We start from the raw sequence: 19,508 nt of genomic DNA on the forward strand, positions 1-19,508 counted from the left end.
TCCTTATCTAATCTCACGTTTGAACAAGTGAGCGTTAACCTGAGGAATCTTGGGTGATTCGGTTCGTATGGCCATTTACAGAGTTAGGAAATTGGAATGGTTTGATTATATCATCGTGTTTGTACGGAAGGATGTCTTGTGGGATGGTTTTCGGATGAAAAAGTGAGAGAGTGAAACTTCGCATTTGTGAGGTAACACCTTGAATACGCGGGGGGCACATGGGATCCGGCGCAGTAAGACATTTCGTTACCTTATCAAAATACATAGGAGATTAGCGTGCTTGAGCAATTGTCACGCGCATTTCCCTACCAATTTTTTTCTTTTTTTACAACGGCTGGTGTCCTAACGCCAGCTGAGTTGGTTTGCGGTGTGGTATGTTGATGTAAATGTACTCATTGCTAATGCTTATTAAAAGAGGGTACTTCTTAACATACCATTAAACTGCATAGTCATTAAGGCCACACCTGAACTCATTAAACGATGTTATAACCCCATAATGTGAAGCTGCATATTATTTCTCCGAAAGCAATTAATGCTATTATATAACATAATGCCCAATCGTGTGTATTTTAGTAAAACTTAAGATTCTTTCTACTAACATTTTGAAGAGTGTAAATTAATTTAATATTACTCTTATATCATTATGAAGTCCTAATAGGTTTCTTTTGGCTCAGTAATGCCTTATTATTGTGCTCAGTTAGTCTTTACTCTCTCAATACCATAGCAGAATTATCGAACTTTTGGAGTGAGTTTGGGGTGGGATATTGGTAAAACCACTTGGCAAATATTTTCACTGAGTAAATACTGCATGTATCATCACTTTTTTCTGTTCTTATAAAAATGCTGTCTTTTATGGGAATTAATTGACAACTTCACGTCCAAATCTTCAGCGTGATTGAGAATGCAAGGTTTTCTTAGAAATATTTTTACCGCGCATTGCTGCCTTGATATTCTTTTATTAGTACTGCTACTCAATTGATTACTGTATTTGTTGCTTGTACATTTTATAGAGAATCCAGCCGTTATAAAATTTATATGAATGGTATGTCACCGTTATTGTATCATTTTAAAGTAAAAGGTACGCAATAATCAGGAGGGGAGACAAATGATACTTAGAGCAATACAATGTTCCTTGAAAATATTTTATGGATTAAATAAATATATCATTCCGTTAAATTGACCGTGCGTTAATTAGATCCAATAAAATTGTAGTTTCTAGATCCTAGCTAACTAGTCTATTACCCATTGGCCAATCTGCAGTGTGTTTTTGTGTGATTTGATTTTTCCATCCGGTAAACCACACGCGTGCTGCTTCTACGTTGTTTCTAACCTGGCTAGAATTGCTTCTCTATCTTTTACGAATAAATGTGTTTCTATCAGCAGGTTTTGAAATTTCTCCACGGTCCCCTAGATATAGGTTGCTAGTAACATAGCAAAGTTAAAGTATTGTTGAACACCCACTGTTAAAGAATTACCATTAATTCAAGAAGAAGTAATATATTAATCAGATAAACTTTATGGAATATGGATATGAAACTTTATGGATACTCTTCGAGGTTGTTTATGATTCCATCAATTATCTCTCCTCGTGTTTAAACCCTTAATATTCAACAATAACGACTCGTTTCTGGTTAAATATAATGGAATAGATTCATGTTAAAGAGCAAAAAAAAATTACTTCATCTTTGACTTCAATGGGTACTTAGGTTTCTCTGCGGTGAAGGTAAACTACAAAGACTATTTTATTCCTATTCAACAGACTATACCATCATTAAACATTGATGTAAATTATTTTAGATTTAAAGTTCAATTATAATGCATATCTAATTATGTTATTATTGTAATAGAAAGAATTGCAATTTTCCACTTGCATGAGTTCCACTACTACTAGTGTGGAGGCAGTTTATCATTTTCAATTCTAACAACCTTTCAATGACTCCCATAAGAAAGTAAACAGTGATCATGGAGGGTAGATGGTGAGGAGGTGATTTGGATGGGGTATAACGGGAAACCCTAACGCTAGGTAAAAATTCTCTGGGAAGAGATGGTCGAAGGAAGATTGGAGGTGTAGTTTTTCGATGAAGGATATTACTTTCAATGACATGAGGCCTTGTAAAACCATAATTTAAAGGTATTATTTCTAATTCCAGTATTTTATAATGCGTTGTTTTTCATCATGTTAAGACATAAGTGTGACTTACTTTTAAGGAAAAAGGCATGTTTCAGTATATAGAAGTATTACCTCATTTGCAGCTCTTAATGGCAAAAGAAATCATTGGGAAATATACTCGCACTGTAATTACAGTGGTACTTCTCTCTGCTAGATTTTGCTTTATTGGAAAATAAGAGCTTAAAATCCCTGCGAAAATTCATGTCCTTCATTTAAATAGTTTTATTTCTCCCTGCGCAATGTGAACTATTGGTTGTATATAATATTTAATGGCTAAGATATCTTGAATCTTAGTTACTATTTAAGCTAACCTGTCAAATAAGGCATTCCTTCGGCGAATACTCGGTTACTTTAAATTTGAAAAAATAATAGTGGAAATGAACATTTTATTTCAGTATTCATCTTACATATGTAAAAGTTTAACGCGGATGGAATATCTTACGCGAAGGTGTTACTTTTACCATGATACATTTCTGTTCTGATGGCCCAGGAACAAGAATGTTTTTCTTTGACCTATTTCCATTGATCTGCCAGCACTCAATCGGAAAAACAAACGCCAAAAAAGTTGGGTGCCATATCCCAAGAGAAATCAGTTTCGCAAATCAGTTTTCGAAGATTACCTCATTGATTAAAATTGACGAAACTAGTGCCTCCTCTTCGAGACCGTATCAGTACAATTCAACCTGTTTTATTTTTCTTCCTTTCATGGCATGTAACTTACTTAAAACTTGCGTTATCATCGCGAAATTTTCAGAATGTTACGCGTAGGCTTTTGTCAACATTTCCGTATCTTAAGTATCTAATCTCATTTCGTATCTTAAGTATTATAATTTTACATATGAGGGAATACAGAGGCTAAATTTTCATAATTGAGATGCAGACAAAATTGGCACGATTCTATTTGATAAGAATCTGAAATTTTCAAGGTGATATCAAAATTGTAGGCATAGATGTAGATCAGGATTAAACGACTAAAACCTAACAAAAAAGAGGGGTAGAGCGGAAATGGTGCATCCTAGCAATTCTCTCGTCTCTAAACCGGAAGGAACTAAGGCCAATCCAAGAAAAAAGATAAGAGTGTCCATTGTGGCATCATGAAATTCTGGTTACTTTCCTGGTAAGTAATCCGAGTGAAAATATGAACGTGCCAAAATCGTTTTCCGATAAAGTCTCCTTCAGACTTACATTTCGGGGGTACTGCGGAGCATTCATCATTCAGTAGTTCTGGTTGTCCTTCCTGAAAAACCCTGCGGCTTAATCGGTAGCCACGGGTGACGTTCAAGCGTTTCTTTTAAGGATTCCCGGGGACTTTTGATACTGGTTAGGGTGAAAGAGCAGAGGGGAGGGTTAGGAATAAATAAGCCGGAAAACTCGAGGGCGGCAAGATTTTTTCCCCCACCGCAATCCCTTCCAAACTGCGTCCTCCCTCTCTTGTCCTATCTCCCCGAAAGCGCTCCTACGCTCCATGGCGTCGGCGTCATCGAGCGGCCACTGCGAAGCACCACCCACGTCACCATAAATGGAAAATTACGCGCATTTCTGTAGCTGGTAGATGAATCGGTCTTTCTAGTCGTTCTTGATTACACCAAGCACATGCGATCCGGCCTAGAAAGATTTTAATCTGCGAACTAAACGAAATTGAAAGGGAAGCGGTTCAATTCGCCAGATACTACTACGAGTGAGTATAGAGCTTTGCATAACTTTCACACCAATAAGACCCGGGTTCTTATCCTGGCCGTGAACAAATATTAGTCGAAATGAACTCATTTTTGTCGCCTTGAGGATAAGGCTACAGAGTGAAACTTGGTTCATTGTAGGGACCATTTGGAAGATCATTAAGTCCAGACGACTTTCGTTGCCGTTACTTTATTTTAGTGGTGTCCAAACCGATGATCACCCATCACTATACATTTTCTTCAAGAGTCAGTTTTAGAGCTGAAACTTTTTTCTTCATTTGCCTTACAAAAAAATTATTATTATTCCTGAAAAGATGTGGTTTATACTTTCTAATTTCTGGAAAAGCTTCCACACAATTTGTTTAGTACAATTTTTCCCCTATTCAAACTTAACTGAGGTTATCAAATTTTCATTGTTTGGGGTTGGTGTTAAAATTATTGTTAAAGTTTCAGCAGTTATTGAGCCTGCAAAAAAATGAAATAGAGATATATTCAAATTTACTCGGCTCCTGGTTACGCCTCAGGTAGTCTTTCTACGAAATGTACCTGAAATCAAATTTCAAAAGACATATGGAAGAGGTAAAATGAACGATGGTTGTTAATTGACTTGAACGATGGAGTGAACCAACCGCCTACATGAGTCGTTCACTCACCTAAGACCCATATTTTGCCTCAGTAAACACGCAAGCATACACGGGGAAAAAGCGCGGGGAAAAAGAGGACCCAGTGTAAGAAAAAAAGAGGGCAAAGTGGAGAACTTTCCTTCTTCCTTCCGCCGCCTTCTAACGCACCGAAGAACTATTTCTCTGCGACATTAACCTCTACCCATATTTCTCTCTACCTTACCCTTTCTCTCTCTCGCACACAAAAAGATGAGAGATCTTTTCTCTCTTCAACCATCTTCCTCACCCTATCACCTTCCCTACCCATTCCACAGAATACAGTTAGAAACAAAATGCTGTTAGTTTTCGCGAAAATTCCAACACCTTCCCTTCATATCTACTTTATCCCTAAAATTGTTTTACGTGATTAACATCCTCACGAGTCAACAGTCTTAAGCTAACTTTAACGCAGCTCTTCATCCCACTCTCTTATCTGCAAATCTTTTCATAGTTACAGATTTCTTTACACGTCCATAATAACAGTTTCTATGTAACCCTTTCGGGGTTGAACTTTTCCTTTCTTCGACTCGTCCTTCGTCGATTTTCTACATTAGTCTCTCATTTCTCATTATGCGCCCCATTGAGTTGAATTGTACGCTATAGTTTTCGGAAATTTCATTTAAATAATCCGCAAACTCTATCTATAAATCCCAGAGTATATTGTGTGCTAAACCACATTTTAGTTTATTTTCATTATTAATAATGGAATATGAAAGCTTTTTGCAGGAATAATTCATAAAACTTGATTCATGAAATAAAGTGCGATGGTACAAAAAGAATGCAGTACCTCCCTATACCACTTTCTCAATAATTATCAAGTAAATGCTGCATCCTAAGTAAAACAATGTTGGTTGGAATGAAATTGACGCTACAGGTTACTGCTAGGAATATTGTTCATTTTTACTTAAGCAATGACTAATACGCTTTGTGTGAACTCTACTCATGCTCTTCCTCATCAAAGAACCTATTTACCAAGTACCTACCATAGCATTGCTTTGTTTCTTCGACCATGGTTTCTGGATTTTGCTTGTAACAAATCTCTCCCACTTCGATGTTATTCCAAGTTACCATCCACCCACAAAACCCTCCAGCCCACACCTCTTTCCATCCCAGGATAAGTTTCTATCTGACTCTCCCCATTCCTCTCCCTGCTCTCCCCTCCCCCCTGGATCCTGCTGCTTTTCGGAACATCACCCTTCCGCCGACGCTTAGCGTCCCCCTTTGGTATTGAGAGGGAAGTTTAGAACCCTGGCACGTCTCTCCCCCTCAGACTCCCAGGCACCTTACTCCTCCATGTTGTCCTCATTCTCGAATCTCAACCCCACGACCCTGCCCTTCCCCTGTTATTCACACTAACTTAACGCCGCTTATTTCGGCTTAGTTTTCATCAGATTCTCTGAATCCCTCTTTCTATCTTCCTCCACTTAATAACATCTGCAGAAATAAATGCTCCAATCGATTTATGTCATTCAGTTTCTCGTAAAACTTTGTGATACGGTTCGAAGAAATGTGAGGATTTAGTGAGGGCAGCAATGAATCGAACGGCATTAGAGAATGTGCGAGATATATATTTTTTACGGTTGTTAAAGATTTATTGGAGTTTATGCAAGGAAAGCAGAAAGATGTCAATCGTCGCATGAACCGCTTTATTATTTAGACAGTATGTATTTGCTAATTTACGTAGGTACAACTAAATACATCAAGATCTTTTTTTAATTAACTGGAATTTTCACGCAAAGCTCAAATAACGGTACCTTACATTCCACTCAGTAAGCCCTAAAAGCCCCCCTTACACACGCCCCTGGGCATTCAAATCGTGCTGCTTTTTAAAACTTGTGAGAGCATATAATGCGGAACTCAGCATAAAAGTAGATGGTTACAAACTTGAGCAAGTTAAACAATGTAACTACTGCGGTAGCATTTTGGGGAATATAGAGGCGATGGCGTAATCAAAGGAAAGGAAACCTTTATGAATAGGAAAGATCTTACGAGTGTATCTTAGATAGTGGAGAAAGCTTGCACGTTACGATGCGGGTACTTTGATGTTAAGAAAGAAGAATGAGGATAGGCTGGATATATTGGTGATCAGGATGTAAGTGGTAATAAGAATAGAATTAAATGGAGAAGATATGGGACGAGAAAGTTCTAGAAATGGTCAATGAGGAGAGAATAGCGCTTGAGGTGTAAGGCAGAAAGTTCGGATGGAGAGTGTCTAAGAAGAACGAGGATGAATATTGATACAATGAAGGTTAATTGAACTTATGCCGAATTTAATTAATTATGGGATGATTTCAATGTGGGAAGGGAGACAGGCCGTAATGATTGGTAAAATAATCCTTACAAACCTTCACTGTTAGATTACCTGTTATGATGGTGATGCATGGAACACAAATCGTATTTCATCCCTTACAGTGGTCTATTTACTAATTGCACTTTGTTGACTTAGATTTGCGACATAAACGTTGGGAGGGTGTTCTAGGGACCCAATTTGCGTTTCTGCAAGGATGCGTTTGGCGAGCAATCCGAGATTTTTTTAATTGCTGCATTTAAATATCGACGTAAATGACTACCCGCTGATGATATATTGGAAAGAGACTCCGGTTCCTTCGGCTATATCTGAGCTTAGCGCTGTGGAATTTAAAAATCTATTGATGAAAGTTCAAATTTGAATTTCAATATTCCTTTTACAATACATACGGACGAGAGATTCGCGAGAGAATTCACCAAAACTTTGTTGACAGCAGCAAAAGACGAGGAATGACACTAACATAAGAAATACAGACTGGAAAGCAGGTAATTGAGTAATTATTTCGTGATTGTTCCTCACTGGACGATGTTGATACATCAAATATTAGTAAGACTAATGAAGAAAGACGCCCCTGGTATGAATTTTGGTGCATTTGGGGCGTGGGAGAGGGGAGCGGGGAGAGCACGCCGGCGGCCTTCACCCTTATTCATCCATTTAGTCACAGCTGTCGAACAATACCGGAATAGAAGTGCATAACCTAAGTTCCTAAACCTTCATAGCCACTCGAGAGGCGTCTTCATAGACCGTAGTCTCTTTTGCTGCGTGCGCAGATCTAAAAATATTTCATCACTTCTCTAAAAGTTGGTAACATCGATATGTTTGACGCCGACGAGGCGCCAAATAAGTGACAAGTCGTCTCACTACGCATCGTTTTTTACCTTCTACCATCTTCTGATTTATATTATCAAAGATGAACGACCTCCTAGTAGCATGCGCGGGATGAATTTTGTTGTATTAGAGGCGTGGGAGGGGGAGAAGTGAGCGTGGAGGGGAAGGGATCGGCCTGCGGCTCTGGTATCCGCGACGCTGCGTGGGCGTTGGAATATTTTCTTCGCGGACGCGGACTCAAATTAGGCATTTTGTGGCTAAACGATGGCAGATACGTCAAAATGCACGAAATTTTTGTCCTGAAGGACAGTAACTCGGCAAAATCTATAGGGAATGACCATAAAATATTATATTTTTCGTATTATTCGACCCTCCCCCCCTAAATTGCATTTGAGCGAGGGTCAGGGGTTCACGTACAGGTCTCAAATTTTTCAGGCCTTATTTTTGATCGGTCCCACAACTTTTTTTCATTGGGCCAGATGGATTTGAAAAAAATCGATTTTTGCGATCCGCCCTAACGTACAGGACAAAACACGAGTGGTGATGATGTGACAAAAAAAGTGGTGATGATGTGAAAAATAATGTGAATGACATAATGGATAGGATAATAGCGAATACGAGATGATGGATGGATCTTAAAAGTACTGCTGAATAGTTTAAAAAACCACAAAACCTTGGTAAAACCGCAAGTGGTTTCACTGAGCACAAGCACACCAGGATAGAGAGAATTAGCGAATTGTTTATGTCGTTTATGCTTCCAGTTCGAGTCACACAAGTTATATCGTTACGTGATTGTTTTCCCAGCGTTCAATTCGCGTGGTGCGAGGCATTGACGGAAGTAATTCGAAATTACTGAGAATTTTAAATTAATAAGCTGCATCATTCTAGTTGCAATTAATGGTTAACTCGTTTGTATCTCGACAGGAGCATATATGTAATCCTAATAAAATATACACCTATAAAATATATGCCGCAAGATGATTCGTAAAATGATTTAACTATAGTTCGTAGATTAATCTATAGATTTCGTTGGGAAAATTTTACTGGTACTAAGGTGGACGACTTTATTGAATCATATATCTTGAAACTTTAATCATGTTCAGATTACTGCTCATCATAGCATCTGCATTACCACATTTTGCTTCATATTTTTTGTATATAAGGGTCAAGGGAGTTGGACCAAATTTACACAGCAATTACACGTGTAAAAATGGGCGAATTCTCGACTTATTCCTTACACCAAATTTCGACTCAATAATTGAGTCGAAATACACGAGTAAATTTCTCCCTGTGCTGTATGGGAGAATAATTAAATAATTCATGGATCATGTCCGCGATGTTAGTATAGCAGTATAGATGAAACAGGATATCGGATGCCAGGGAAATGTGTACTTAATGCCACCACATACTGTGGAAAGTTTTCAATTCATGGATCCTTTATGAAGTCCGTTTATTCATATTCCCTTAGTTATTGTTCACAATCAAATTTTTATTTTCAATCGTGAATCCCCACAGTAAGTCGGAAGAAAGGGTGAGTAGAATGGCACCCTTCGCCTCACTACTTTCGGTTAACCGAATAAGAAATTCCGGGATATTCTAGATTGTCTTCGCCTTCATCGATTCCTCTACTCTAGCTATATCCCCAAACTTTTCCAACGGCTTGTCTAATGAATCGCCCGCAACTGACCGCATCGCGCAGTTACTGAAAGCGGCAGAGCGATTACTTCGCGCTATTGTGAGCAATGACGGAGTGATTGCAGGTCTGGCAAGCACAGGGGAATCAAGAGGTTGGGGAGTTAGATTGTAGACGGTGAGTCAAGCAAGTGTTCATTGGACCGCAAGGGCGCAAAAATTTTCCTCGTTATAAGCATTCCCACAACTACCGTGAATAAGAGCTTTCATACTGCATTTCAGGTTTTTTTATTGCTTGTGTTAATGCATTTTTATGTCTCCATCCATGTATTTCTGCTGCCTTGTGTTTACCGTGAGAATTCATTTTTTTTCAGGCTGAAGGGGAAAAATTATTTTTATACACTTTTTCCATCATTTTACGTTACATCAGGAAATAATTTTTAAGAATCCTTTAGGGTGCTTCTGTTAGTACGGTATGTCCTCTCAAAATAGAGTCTCAAAAAACATTATTTCTGTTCGACACGGCGTAAATTTTGTAATTGCTGATGTCAATACCGTAACAGCGGAAGTAACTACTATTCATCTTACCTCGGTGTTCAATCCTGATCAAACCATTTTTAAAGCAATAATGATTTTTTAATAATATTTAATTAAAACATCTATATATATTATTAATAATATATTTAATAATAGCAATATAAATTACTTTTCATGCGATGTAAGCAAACAGCCCCAGTTTCCGCAAAGCAGTATTTTTAGATATAGAAAGCAAAAGCTGTAAAACGAAACGAGGCACCGGGGAGATTCGAACTCCCGATCTCCTGTTTACTAGACAGGCGCTTTAACCAACTAAGCCACGGCGCCATGGCTACCAACGTATGTAATGCAATTTATTGAACCTTTTATGTCTTGTCCAACTTGAGATCATTGAGATCTCTCAACTCAAAATGAGACGACTGTATTACCTTGCATAGCACCGAGCGAAATATTCCTTTCTCCTTCGACCGGGCATAAAATCAAAAGTATAACCAATATATCATACCAATCTATCAATGTCATCGTATATGTATCATTCGTTTTTGGAAATAAGGTACTCGTTCTTGATTACCTCTCTTGAGGGGCAAAGGGGCGTGTCATTGGAAACCTTTGTTTAGATTCAATACATTTTTTATGTTGCTTTTTCCTTCATTTCCATAATTTTTTTCTAAAAATTTTCTTCGACATATTTATTAAATCATGAAGTTAGTTGACAGTTCCCATAATACTTAAATTGCAAAGACCATCCCAATGCGATACATAAAAAACGAGAATATATAAATCGGCTAAGAACATACATCTCGACCATGATATTTGCTTTTGGAGCCATTCTACAGGCACAGTTTCTGATTCCCCTCTAGAGTCCATAAATAATTCAAGCATTTTGCAGGGACCGGTATTTTTAGATTAAAATTATTTGTGTTTTGAATTTGATCAAAAATGCAACTTTGTTGGGGTTTCTTGGGCTGGTTGCGGTTTTATTTTAAACTTTACACTTGGCGCGTGAGAAAGGCAGCCCGGAGAAAAGATCAATTCCGCAACGGTAAGAACTAACACCCTGTTCGGTAAAACCCATCCCGAAGTTCATTCTGAATAAATGGATTGGTGGTGTAACTGGTTAAGCCACCTGACCGGCAATCGGTAGATTCGGGTTCGAATTCCGGCTAATTCAAATATTTTTTTCATGGCGAACTTCATCCGTTGGTGTATTATAATTCTGTAAAATATCCTACGAGCCACCTGTAGGGTGTGTGATAGAGGCCTTTCATGAAAATGATGATTCTAATGATCGGTTCTGTTGAGCATGAATGAACCGTAATTCTAATTACGTCAACAGCTCGTTGAAAGTCGTGACATCTTTGCGTTTTTTATATTTTTTGCTTTTGAGGTAATACGTTTAAGAACGTCAGGAATCACTTCGAGGAAGTTAATTGTTGTCATAATTATATATTTGTACTTTTCCACTTTACTGTAATATGTATTTGTACAATATGTTTCATTGCTAAGGGGTACATGTAACTTAAATTGTACCTGATGATGCCGCTTAGCGCTCAAACAATTGTACAAATTTTAAATTTTAGTGGAAAAATACGAATATTTTCATCATGAATATTGTAAGAGAATAATAATAATTCGACTTCTTCTGGCGAGATTGGGGCCAGAAAGTTTCAGCTCCCATCTAACCCTTAGAATGACTGAATAGGGAAGTTTTTTTCGATATAACTTACATTTCGAATCTTTGCTCGCTTCTTCTTGTACTTCATGCTTAAAAACTAAGATCTTCGTGTATTTATCCGCTCGACCGCCTGTAAATGGAGCGGAGTGACGACTTTGATACCTCAAAAAGTGCGTAATCCCTTGGGATGGCCCAAGTGGTTCCAAGACGGCTGGAGTTAATATATAGCGCAGTAAAATTTTCCCCCATTGTTATCATCTGCATTCTCTTCCTCTATTTCGCAATGAGGCACCTTAAATGTAACAAGACCCGAAAGGGATTGGAATTATAATGATTTGCATACAGCATTCCTGTGACATCCGGCACGACAGAATTCTGACTCTCTGTAATACGAAATCAAGTGCTGATTTTCGTGAAACTTGCTCGATATTCTATTGTTGCTGCGAATACTTCTATTTTAGACCTTATTTCAATTAGTCTCATTGACTTTTATTGCGTTATTAAGATATTTAATATCAATTAATGTTTAAAAAAACTTCATAAATCACAAGTCTTATTTCCATTTTCATTTGATTCCTGGCTGTACTGAGAGTCCTTTTTATTGCTTTTAGTACTCATAATCAGGAGGTTCCTCAGACTAGCACCATCAGTTTTTTCCAAATTTCTACTGATCACTCAAACGGTCTCCTCTAGTCCTTGGGGACTTACAAATATTTTTATTGTCGACAACAGATTTGAAACTATACGTTTTCGCACTTCTCATCGACCATTTAATATATGCACACGAATGGTATAATTGTAAACTGTATATTCTGAATCATCAGCGTGACTAAACTATTTTATGATCCAATAGAGACACAGGAGAGTCATTGGAGATACATATATGGTTTATAGAACCTTATTACTGGGATGATTAGGCGAGCATTATGCCCTGAACATTATATGCATGGAGTTGTTTCCTTAATTAATGTTGATTTAATTCGCTGAAGTTATTTTATTAGAATAGTTTGCAACTTATCATCAGCTGGAATTATATATTATATTAGAAAGGAGACGTTGCTCTATGTTGATGCTTTACTGAATACGAAACATTTCATTCAAGCACATTGGCTTTTAACTCACGAGCAATGGCATATCAAGATGTAGTTTATCTTCGTACTGCGATAGCGAGAGTAAAGCCCGGTTTACATATCGAAGTTGATTTTTGTAGGAGTCCACTTGGCTTGTGCGCGTGGACAGTGACTGGTGAGGAGATTACGAAACAAATGATGACTTCTTCCGCCGTATTTCGATTTAACGGATAATTTAAAGAAGATCAACTCTGAATGCAGTAGAAATTGATGGTTTTGAACGTCCACAAAAATATATCCAATGCGACAACTGCGATTTCAATACGCAGGCAAATCATATAGTCACAGCTTGCTTTTTTTAATTGGAGAATCAAATGTAATCTATATTTTCATTTGATTTTATCTCAAAGAAAAGAAAATGAAATTATTTCTCTTTCATCGCCGATTTTTTAGTTTTTTTGCTTCTGCCATCACTTGTGTGTATTGGAGCTCTTTTGAGACTTCTGTGTCGATTATAGCAGCGAGAAATTGTTCATGGGACTTAATACGACTCCTAACATCCTTTATTACATCCTCTGTAACAAAACCAATGGTCCAGCTTTGAGCTTCTCTGTCCCGCAAGCTCCACCTAAGATCAAAGATGGAATATATAAATGGCATTTGATATCAAATGATTTGAAATAGATAAAAGAGGGCTCGTACGTAAACTCGGTTATCGTTTCCGCCCATTGTCAAACCTCGATCGATCGATCCTCTCAAAATTGACGGGCTTTTATACCCGAAATCGGTTCAGCCTCCGGTGTGTATATATACCACCTCTTCGGCGGCGATGAGTTTACGCTAAGTGCGTAAGCAGGGAAAAAATGACGATACAAGTGTAAAGGGACCAGTGTAACCTTTCCAGTGTTAGTGAAGGAGAATTAGAAAGACAGGCTTCTAGTGAGCACGTGCAAAAGCACTCTAAAATTAAGAAGACTACAAACTAACGGCGTCGGAAGCCGGGAACGGCCCTGATTGGCCCCAAAATGACACTTAAGAATTTTAACAATTATTTTTGAGTTTTACACAATTATTTCATTTTTTTGTTGCATGACAATGCATTTTGTTCATTTTATATATTTTTTTGCACATTTTATCAAGTTTTATCATTTTTATTCCTTGATTTTGAACATTTTTATATTTTTTTGTTTAAGTATTTTCATTTTTTTCTTTTTTCAAACCACAAAATATTATTTACAATGACAATGATATAAATTAAAGAAAAGACATAGGAAGGAATTCGGTATTAGCGAATTAATATTTCTTTTGGAAGTCTGTAGCTTTTGAAGCGTTTAAAATGTATAGGGTAATCCCATAATGTTTTTGTAAGCGTGTTACGTGGAAGGGAGTTCTGAAGTCTCACAGCTTGTGACTTAATGAACTCGTGTATTTTGGGTACATTGTGAGCGCGTCTTATTTCAGCAATTGGAATGAGTCTGCGTTGGTTTGTGATGTAGCGCAGAGTAGTACGATTCTGGAATGTTTCTAAGCGTTTGATATTCGTAAGGAAAGTGCTGCCAAACACTTCGCACCCGTAAAGCAGCCGAGGTCGAATAAAGGATTTATACAGCGTCACCTTGTCCTTTCTGCTACTCCTATTGTTGACTACGGTAGTATTTTTACCCGCCCACTACCCCTATCCAATGTGTAATGAATAGACAATGTACGAGTCGTTTTTTATTGTAAATCTTAATTGGCTTTGTGGGAGTTGTTATTTTCTGTTCCTTCCTTATCAATTAATTTCCAAACTCAAGTCGTATTTTCTGAGCACAAGTCCTTTTACAGAAGTTTTGTGATGTTATTCATGAGCGAGCCTAATGAGCTACTGAATTCATTATCACAGCCATGATATTACTCATAACCAACAGGTAACGTAATCCAATCAGAGGATAGCTTCGTTGCTGCTTAGAGGAATCAAAGTAGCTGACATCTGGTGGCCAATTTGAGAAATGAGACAGAGGTGATCGGCCGGTGTGTTTACTAATGCTTCAGCCTGACGGTGAACGAAACGGGTGCGTTTTCTGCAATTTTGTGAATCGAGTACTGAAGTATTTCTCAGTTGTGAATAATGGATGAAGTAATTTTCTCCACATCCGACATTTTGGAGTTCAATAGATGCCCTTCAATAGTTCAATAGATGACTTCAAGATGCCCTTCGTTGAGGGCTATGAAGTGGGACGCTGTAATCACATATTGGAAGGTGTCGTGGTTGAGGCACTGGAGTATTTGGTTCTTGTAAAGTGCTTGAACCTACAAAAAATCGATATAAATGGTATGCCACACAAGATGCACGCTTTTCGGAAGAAAGTTGGCGCTTATTTTTCCGTTTTCGTGCATAATGTTTGACGATTTTATTAACCATCTATTACAATATATCATTATTAAAATCATCAAACAATATGATAGGCATCTCCTCACGTAAGCCATCCGTCCATAATAAGCTATTATCTTTATTTATAAGACATTTTATAATATTTCTTGGAGTTTAGGTTAAACTCCAAGAAATATTATAAAATTTATTTTTAAGGCTGTGAATAGTGATCCAACATGTATCACTTCCCACTCATAAACCCTAATTGACTTAATAATTAACAATCCCATTGTCCGGTTTTTCCTATTCTGCTTTTGATTCCCTATGCCGGACTATCTTGATATTAGTGTTAGAATAAAAATTTAAAACTTCATAAATAATGTCTGTTACTTAGCCTACATTAAATGTACAGATGCGTGGCATTAGTGTTACTTGAGTATAGTATGTGTGCTGGGTTTGGAACACTGCTACGAGTGTTTCTTGCTTCTAGCCGCTTTGCATTATTCTCAGTTGTCACGATTATAATTATTTCCCCAAACCCAACTTTTCTGGCTTATTGGATAGCTGAAAATTCATTGATAGGCTATACAAATATGATCAACCATCCTTCTGTCTGCATACCCGCCTCTGGCACTCCCATACTCACGCGATCATCTTTTAAGTAGGCATTAAATAATGCATTGTCGATAGCATGCCCATTCATATGTTTCTGTATGACCCATTCTAATTTTTTCTTAAGTAAGCTAGCTAACTCTTGTCCATTCTCAAGGCGTGCTCCCACTTCTTTGTCAAATTAGGGGTTTTAGGGAGTCTATGTAGAGAGATAGCTTTTGTCTCACTCCGGTTGGTGCAATAATAAACACCGCACATTTTGTTGCTCATGAACTTCTCCTATTTTTTTTCATCATAATACGATTGATATTCGGCTAAGAAAGTATACTGGCACTGTGCAAGCTGGCTATCATTTTACACACAAAAAACGTACTAAAGCAATCGATCACCTCTATTCGGCCATGACACCAAATTTAGTTCTGCCTGGATTCCCTTCCGGATACCCAAATAAGAGCATCTATAGGTACCACCATTTTTTCATCTCACTCTACGACCACAATCTAGATTTTTTCACAGTTAGCAAGCACACATGAATTTAGAATCCATTAATTAATAATATGATAATAATCAGCTCTAAACATTAGAATTTTTAAGAATGTTGGAGAATATAGCCTTAAAATGTCCGCCCGCCAGGCAAGGGGACTGATTGAGGAGGAGGCCCAATGCCATCCCATAGAAGGCTTATTTCTGTCGCCACTTCGGTCGCATTTTTATAGGTTTTCAGAAATCTACGCGGAGTGGTTACGAATCCAATGTGATCCATGTCTTATAATATTTTGCGGTATAATGTTTGTAATTGCGAGGAATAGCATTGAATTTTTTTGAATTTGATAGATCACATCATCGCGTATGTAAATTTCGACTAAAATCCCTAATTATACCTCATTTCCCGTGAAGCTAGGATCATTTTGTCCGCCAGCGACGCGAGTGGCGACTTTTGAAAACCCATTTAAATGCGCGGTGGATGGCAACACATTTTAAGGAAAATTGAATAGGTATCATCCTTTGTAATATTCGTGGTCGAACCAATGCGCATCGTTTTTTCCCCAGAAAATTTGCCGATTTCATTCACCGTGTAAATGTTTCAAGTGACAATACGCATGAATGTAATTCGAATGATCGCTCATACTTTAAAACGACGTTCAGCAAGATCTTTCGCGATTTCTGCGCCGCTCCGCCCCAAATCCTCACCGTCAACAATCCTCTCGTCGGATATTGAAGAGGAACCAAGGAGGAAAATGTTTGAAGCGGGACTCCTTGCCGGCGACGCGGCGATAAGGGCGAAGAGGAAATAAACCCGGCTCCGAAAATAGAGGCGGCCGCGGCGGCGGCGCGGAGTTTCGATGCCGCGAGGTGCAGCGAATGAATCATCTCGTGCTGCGAATGGTGAAGGGAAAAGATATGAATGGAGGGAGAGGTGGGGAGAGGATAACTCTGCCTCTCGATTCAGACTTCGGCGGCGGCGGCGGCTGTAGGGCGATAATCTATCCGTCGGATAATGAACGTTAAAAAAAAAGACTAACGGATGATAACCCGGCAGAGTCCTCCGTCTGTCGACGCAGCGTTTGCGCAAATGAAGTGCGCACAAGCTGGCAACGTTTAGATGCCACTGTCTGACTTATACTAGTATGGAGTCGCATCTCCAGAATTGGGCATTTGACCTCGAGAAAAATGTATGTGAGATTTGGTGGTAATATTGGTTTTAGTTGGAATCCATTAACTGATGTGCAAAGAACCGTGCGTTTCATGTAGATGTGGAGACGAGTAGGAGCCCTTTCAAATAGCAACTTTCACGATAAATTTAATGCAAGAATAAAGTGATATAATCGTTCAATAATAAAGTATACGTTATATCTAGTGATGTTAATGCATATTTATTTGGATAACATGAAAACAATAATGCCCCCCTTGTTTGAACACATCGAGAGAGGTGTACATGTATTTACCATTACATATAGTACATAGGCATGCTTGTTTCCCATTATAATTCGTAGTTAGGGTAAAAAAAATATTTCTCGTGTAATGTAGAGGCATGAATAAATAAAAAAAAGAAACACTTTATTGCGATTATTCCGATTTTCACTCATTGCAATACCAGAGCTAACAGTCTGTCGTCCGTGGTGATCGAAATGTACCTTAACATGGCTATTTGAAATTGTTACAGATCACTGCTAGTGACCACGGAGGAGAAACGCGTCCTGAGGGGGCTCATCATCATCATCACTGGTCAACAGTCCTAGGATTGAATTATTACGGAGGCTTCCGCGGTTAGTTATTTGGTGATGGTTTTCCGGGTTTACACCGCGTTGATACATGTTTTGCGGACGACAGTTTCGGGCGCGTTCCAGCTCCCGTCTTCGGGTCCAAATGATTTGCAGGTCTGTGATCCTTATTTATTTACAGCTAGTCAGACGGATGTTGATTTTTAATTCCATTGTTGGAAAAGCCGCCCAAAGAACTTCAATAGGGAAGACGGCTATCCTTTATCCTCATCTTTCAAACGGCTTTTCCAACAATGGAATTAAAAATCAACATCCGTCTGACTAGCTGTAAATAAATAAGGATCACAGACCTGCAAATCATTTGGACCCGAAGACGGGAGCTGGAACGCGTCCGAAACTGTCGTCCGCAAAACATGTATCAACGCGGTGTAAACCCGGAAAACCATCACCAGTCCTAGGATTGGTTTGACGCAGCTCTACACTCAGTTCTCCTATCAGCTAATCTTTTCACTCCTACGTATTTCTTCTCTTTCACATCCTTCTTTACTTGTTACATATATTTTATTCGAGGTCTTCCTTTTCCATTTTTTCCTTGTACTTGTCCTTCGACGATTGTTCTCATCAGGCCATCATGTCTCAAGATGTGGCCTATAAGGTTGTTCCGTCTTCTTGTTAAGGTTTTCATGAGGCTTCTCTTGTATTAGTAGCAGCCCAGAGAAAAATCCACACCGACACAAAAAAAGTTCTCTCCGGCGGGGAATGGAACCCCGGTCTCCCGCGTGACAGGCGAGGATACTGACCACTATACTACCGAAGATCTTAGGAGCACAGGCGGAAAATAGATACAAGATTCTGAAGACTACAGAGCATGCTAGTTTGACGCCGATACCACAGAGTAGGGATATATCTACTCTGTGACGATACTGCGAGATAACTTAGGATTACAGAGGAAAATTCATATTTACGAAAGAAATTAAACAAACAAGAAATGCTGATTTAGAAGAAAGGCCTTGGCTGCAAACTAGTTTCGGCAGGAGGGGAGAGAATTTTGAGGACAGAGAGTACATGTCTGGGTGCTGGTTTTATTTGGAAGGAGAACACTTCCGACCGCATCCCCTGAGTATTTCTCAGCGGTAGCATTTCTGGTGAGGGTTTTACCCCTAGTCCCCCCCACCCCCCACCGTTATAACCTCGTTCACAAACGGACTAAAATGACTTTCTTCCCTTCCGCGTCCATGTATACTAAGCACGCCTTCTTTGGGGAAGCATTGCTATGCTCTCTAATCACTCTTCAAATTTCCTTAATATTTTCCTGAAAGAAATCAAGTATTTTTTTAAATTGCTTTACTAAATTTTTGTGATGGCAATCTATTTTTTTATGTAAATACATTATTAATTCATGTTTGATTCCCAATTTCTAACCATTCTACATAAATTTTGAGACACCTGTCATAATTTAAAACATCAGAATAAGCCTCTCCGAGGATAAAAGTCCCCCGCGTTTCTCCTCCGTGATTACAGGCAGTGATCTGATAAAATGTTAATAAGTAATGGTTAGGTACACTACGATCACCACGCACGGTATACAATCAGTTTTCATTCCGAATCTTCTTTCTAATCGACATATTTGGGTACATAAAACCAATTCAATGCTTCACGAAACAACCAATCACCTTCTAAATCAACAGTGATGGATGTTGGTTCTAAAGGCCGTTTTACACGGGGCACGTACTTGCATAATCTGACGTGTGTACGAAGGCGCTGTC

The 19,508-nt window shown here is 38.5% G+C and overlaps 1 non-coding gene across 1 annotated transcript; it reads right to left on the reverse strand.

Moving 5' to 3' along the window:
- Positions 1-10,066: 10,066 nt before the first annotated feature.
- Positions 10,067-10,140, reverse strand: Trnat-agu. The gene has a single exon. It is a non-coding gene; the product is annotated as a tRNA-Thr (tRNA).
- Between the last annotated feature and the right edge of the window lie 9,368 nt (positions 10,141-19,508).

This window comes from Ischnura elegans, chromosome 4 (genome assembly GCF_921293095.1).
Source record: "Ischnura elegans chromosome 4, ioIscEleg1.1, whole genome shotgun sequence".
NCBI lineage: Eukaryota > Metazoa > Arthropoda > Insecta > Odonata > Coenagrionidae > Ischnura > Ischnura elegans.